The following is a 6146-nucleotide window of genomic DNA, read 5'->3' on the forward strand; positions in this document are numbered from 1 at the left end:
TTCCCAAGCTGGCTTGGTTGCCTTCCCCGGGGATCAGGGAGACTCAAGTCTGCTCTCATGTTCTGTCTCTGGTCTTTGACCAAAGCATGCTCACTCAGCCACTTTGAAATCAGGCTGCCTCAGGCAGTACAGTATCTCCATAGACCAGTACACCAATTCCCACAGCCCCTTTTACCAGCTACCACAGAAGTTGGTGCCTCTGTTGAAGGACCATGGGAACCACTCAAAGGTTCTGGGGGCATCTCTGGGCACAACTCAGTGGAGGGTCAAGATGTGAATGAGGCTGAGAACACACACACTGTAAAACCACTTCCTTTTAGTTGTGCGTCATGAATAACAACCAGGATGCCAAAATAAAAGTAGTCCTCTTTTCACCACAAGCAAGTTTTCAATGCTGCCCTCACGCATCATCTGCTTGGTAGGGCAAGTGATGTACGGGGTTTTGTTTGCAACAGGTTTTGTCCAGAAACATGTGAAAAAGAGAGTATTGTGAGAGGTTGAAATTTTTTTTCTGTTTTGACTAAGTAAAATTAGAACAGATTTTATACGGTGGAGTGTAGTAACACAGAAGTCAGTGATCTTTAAATGAGCTATCTTGGGGACTTGAAGCTGCCTTTCCACGCTATACTGGAAGTCAGTGAGGGCTCAGGTACCATTACCATATCCTACTTGCTCTCTGAAGCCACGTAACTTCCTCCTGATATGGTAATGTCTCAGCATCAACTTCTGTAGTGGGAATCCAGTGGGAATGAATACCTCTTTGTGATCCTCAGCATTCATTCCCGCTTCACTGGTGCTGGGACAGGTTACATGAAGCTTCGGTCCACTCACCTGCGTGCTTCTACATAGTAGTTTTCTAAACAGGTTTTCCTGACCTGTTACAGGACTGGTGTTTTTATCTGTATTTCCCATTTCAAGCCACTAACTGCACAGCAACAAAATGGTGAAAACTGTCCCTCTCTAATGCAGGAAGTACTGTATTACACAATTTTCTATTACAACCAAAATCAACTCTGAGATAAATTGACTGTCCAACGGCAGTCAAAATTATTTTTAAATAAACTTTTTATAGCTTTGTAACATAGTAACATACCCATGATCTAACCTGCAGGAAAACCTCGTTTTGGCTTTTGCAGTGTTATTTCCTCTGCGTGTGTTTTTCTTTTTGGAGTTTATTTGAGTTTACTTAATGAGTGGATCTAAAGTCATAGCAGTGCTTTGTTTTTAAAGAATCCCTTTAGCTATTTTTATCAGGCAAGTAGTATGGTTACCACATTTAACCCAAAATAATACACTCAAGTGCCAGTTGATTTAGACCTGGCATTATAAATGCTTGCAGTGGTAACACAAATAAATGGAGAGGTTTGCAGCGTGCCTTTTTATGCTGTGATCTGTATGACAAGAGAGGCAAAAAAGCAGAGTAGCTGCATTTCAAGAGAGACCTCCAGGACCATCTCTCCACTTAACAAAGAGGCCTTGTCTTTTTAATATTGTATAAAACATCTCACAAGTAAGGTAGCTGCAAGAACCCGTTGTAAGCAAGAACCTTCAGTGCTTTCTTTTCCTTATGCACAAAGAAACCACCATGTGGTTGTCCTAGAACACTTAACCAAATAAAAAAATATACTGCTGAATTAACTAGATTCTTGTTTTGTTTATTTTGCAGAAAAACTGCTGTGTGGTTACTGCTGCTAAGAGATTGAAAATATCAGCAGTCTTGGTGCTTTACCCCCCTGCTGTGACCGAGACTTCTACTAAATGGACCAACAGCACTTTAGCTGCAGGACAAGTCCCAGCATTGCTAAGCTGCTGCTTCTCTATTCAGCTGTTGAAAGAAGGAAAGTAGTTCTCCAGGTTGCAGGAAGGTGTTTCTTCTGGAGCACCATGTTCTCCATGTCTGGGAGTGCTACATTAGCTTAGATTCATAACGAACTTTTCTCTGTCTTGTCTTACATCCTCATTTACTTATCAAAGGCTCCTTAAAGTTCAAATTATCAGGTTAAATTGACTGTTTCTCATCTCAGCCCAGAACGCAGTCTGTCACTGTGTTATATCTGTAGCCAAGGTCGATTTGACACTGGAGTCAAATAATTTAAAAACAAAAAAAATTACAGCCAATTTAAAGCTGCCTTATGTACAAGATTAGAAGTTTGTTTTTCCTGTCACACTGAAATGAGCTAAGGATTAGCTCAACCAAAGTTAGAGCCATGTTAATGTAACACCAGTGGAAGTGAGAAATGAGGCTTTCCTTGCACGTAGGTGAATTTGCTGTAACCGTGATATGATACATTTTAGGATTTTTTAGCCTGATGGATTACTGTTTGCTTTAAATACCCTTGGATTAATTAAATAAGGAAGAAAACAAGGCACTATTCACTTGTAGCCATGCAGACTCTGTTCTCCAACCTGCAAGTATAATTCAGTTATTTTAACAGAGAGTGACTTTACACCAACTAATTTGTTTAATGCTAATAGGACTGATTAAGACCATTGGCAAAGAGGAGAATCAGTCCTCTGTTCATTATAACCTCTGGGTACAGGCCCAAATGAAAATCCTCTGTTTTTCTAAAGTTTTCTTTTCTTACCTTGCTCCCAAGCCTTTCTGATTCTTTATTAAAGAAAAAACTGGGAGTCAGAACAGCTGAATTCTTTACCTGAGATTGTTTGAGTATGGCTTGTCATTAAGTGAATCTGAATCTTAGTTGCCTAGGATGTGAGGTTAAAATAATGAGACTTATTTTCTGCTGTATATGGCTTTCTGACTGCTTGGTTTCAGAACTACATAAACGCAAAGTATAGTGAGTATTTTATTCAGTGATGCTGACATATTGTGGTGCCTTTAGGTTTTCTTTGATTAATCCAGTTCTGATCAAACTACATGTTAACATAGCTATCTCTATATATTTATCTATACATATCTATTATCGATTTAAATTATGTCTTTTTTTTAAAGGGGATCAACATAAAGACAAAACAGTATTATTCATCATCACCCAATGAATTGTTTTTCATACCTTTGTCCTTTCTGGATAGCATTCATTTTGAAATAAAAGGGGCCCATTAATGGGACATCATGGCCATGACATTCTCTACAGCCAGTTTGATCCAATGTTTTAAAGCCATTGTAGTAGATCTCTTCAGACTGCTCCTGTAAACGAACACGGCTTCTTACAGCTGTGAAATCTAAGAAATACTGATGTGTTGTATTAGTTGTTGAAAATACATGACACCCATTACTCCTATCACACAATGACTCACCATGTAACTATGACACCGTGTAGCGCACTGCCACCTTCAAATCCTTATCTGTAGTCTTAACTAAAGTAAACTTTGACTAGCAGAAATGGAAGTTTCTTTGGGAAAGGACTAAGCAGTCTCAAAGCAAGAAAATGAGTGTATGGCTTTTACATAGAAACTGGGCTGCTTATTTTTAGTCACCATTTATGTTTGCCTCTGCAAAATCAATAGGAAAGCTACCTTCTGTTAGGGCTGGAGTTCGCACTCCTGATCCGACTGCCTTTAAGGTATGGTAGCTTTTTGTACAGTAAACAACTCAATGATCAGACTAAGATGCAGCAGACCACTTTGGAATGACAAGATCTCATTATGTACTTTAGTGCCAGTATTGTAGGATTGGGTTCGGAGTTTTGTTTTTCCTGTGGTAGATTTTACATGGGTATGAATACATTGCATGCCATTTTGGATCTTATTAACTATACTAAAATAACAGTGTGACTACAGTCTTATTTGCTTTGTTGCTCAGTTGAATTAAGAGGATTTATCATTTGTGGATATATACATCTGAGTAGTAATTAAGAGCTTGGTGCCATAAAGATCAGCCCTGTGTTAGAGTGTGTTGCGCTGAGTCAGCCACAAATCCTCCAGGAGCCGCAGGAGAACGTGGCCTCTGTTATGCGCTTCCACGGAGCTCATCTGTGCAGTGCTCTGTCAGAAATACGCACATGTGGATTACTAGGGAGGGCGGCAGAGCTTGACACATTTCACACGCTTTGGGAGGCTAGGCTCTTTCAGAAGGCACGAGTTGAGGAGGGGGCACCTCACTAGCCCCTTGCTTGCGCAACAGGGCGATGTGCTAATATACTCAAGGGATTTAGCTTTCATTCTTACTCACATGAATAACGATGGTCACACTCTTGAGTCTTACCTGTAAACTGCTCCGCAGTTTCATCCTTGGAACAGCTCCTGCAGTGGGGGATGAGGTTGAGGTGGGGACAGCTGGAGGAGGTTGGACTGAGCGAGTCTCTGCAGTGACTGAAGGTGCCATTTGGTGCCCAGGGTTGAGCACAAGCGTGGGCCTGCGGGTGTCCAGTGGAGGAGGAAAAAATCCTAAACATACTTCTTGTTACTGCCACATAGACTCTAGCTCTGCAGCGCCGAGTCAAAAGGGAGGCACGTTACCGAGATCATTATCGTTATCAAGGGTAAAAAAATCATGCTGCTGTGTAATTATCACATGTATAGCGATGTGCCATAGAAAAATGTCTCCAGAGGTGTGTGTTTGTATCTTTTTGGGCTGTTGTAATTTTAGTTAAATAATAACTTGACACAGCTTCTTTTTAGTGGCTTTCTAATTCTGTCTCATTGCACTTTGAGCAGCATGCTGTTTTGTGTGTGTGTGTGTGTGTGCGCCTGCAAGTTTGGTTTTGGTCCTGTTTTCCTTAAATACATTCTGTAATGACTAATAGTAGAGACTGCTATATTAAATTATTGTTTTGATGCATCATTATTTATTTTCTACTAGGTAAAAATAATAAGTTGACTAGATTCTAATAAGTCAACTGCATCTATGTGAGTTTGCTTATTATCATTTTTGTTGCGTATTGGTTTAAGCGATTGCATTTGGAAACCATGAATTACTGTGCTTGAGAGCAGGTTTGGGTGTGAAAGGCACTGTGCTAGCTGTTGTTACTCCATTTAGCTGTATACGCACAGTCAGAGGTGGCTGCAGGTACTACAAGTGTGATATAGAAACATCAGTTGTGCTTGAAAGGATAAAGTGTCGAGATGCAGTATTTGGTCTGTGTACACCGTTGTATTCTTCCTGACATGTAAAAATTAAAGGCTATATCATGGGAACATAGTGATTTATATACTAGGTGGTGATTTGACCCCCAGGTTTGCATACAGACTCCCTGCTGGACTGCAAAAAGGCAGAGGGCTTTCTGTTCAGAAAGGCAGCTTTAGTGGTAATGTTACACAGGGGCTGTTTTGCAGGGACGACCTGCGGGAAGTCGCTGGAAGTTGAAGGCACTCAGTAACTGACAGATTTTCCCAGGATGTCAGATGTAACTGTACTCAGAAAAGCATGACTTTGCTTGTCAGGCACTGAAAGACAGCTATCACCTGGCACTTACAAGAATTAGGATGCTGTTATTCCCATTCCTGTAGGTGCAGCGGCGAGATTCAGCTAGAGAAAAATCTCAGGCAGTTTTGCCCAAGATATACCAGAGTAGTCTAACAGTAGCATCAGGATTAGAAGCAAATTTAGTTGGCTCAAGGTGGGACACTAGTGGCTTTCCAGCTCTTTTTACATGTTGAACATCCTGGAGGCTATGGAATGGGTAAAAACCTTTACTGCAGAAAGATGTCCGTACTATCATATCCATGTTTGTGAGCACCTGCAGCCAGTTGCTCCCCTGAGTACCCTCACAGCATAAGCAGTTGGCAATCTGTGATAATCCACTCTGGAGATTACAACAGAAGCTACTTTTTAATTTCTTTTTCATATTCCTTCTAATGTCAGAAGCTGAATAAAGTTAAAGCCTAAGCTGAATTCTGCTATAACTTGATTCCAATCAGCAATAACAGTGCAGCTCCACAGAATGAAATAAGGGAAGTGCTTGGTCCACTTTTTGTGATGTGAGAAGCACAAGAGCCTAGTTTAACCCTCCCCAGCCCCCACCAAAAAAATCTACTTTGCACCAGTCCTGACCAGTAAAAATAAAAAGAACCTTAATTTTTTAACAGTTAAGGAATCTCAATTAAGATACAGTTTTTCTGCAATGGTTAAATTGCCACAGCAAGTGTGAAGGTATTTTAGCATCTTCCATTTAATGCTGGCATTACAAATCACTGACAGCCTCTTTCAGCAAAATGGCTCCCACCAGCAGGGGTTGTGAGAAAAG

The sequence above is a fragment of the Platalea leucorodia genome, assembly GCF_965183815.1.
Source record: "Platalea leucorodia genome assembly, chromosome: 1".
Taxonomy (NCBI): domain Eukaryota; kingdom Metazoa; phylum Chordata; class Aves; order Pelecaniformes; family Threskiornithidae; genus Platalea; species Platalea leucorodia.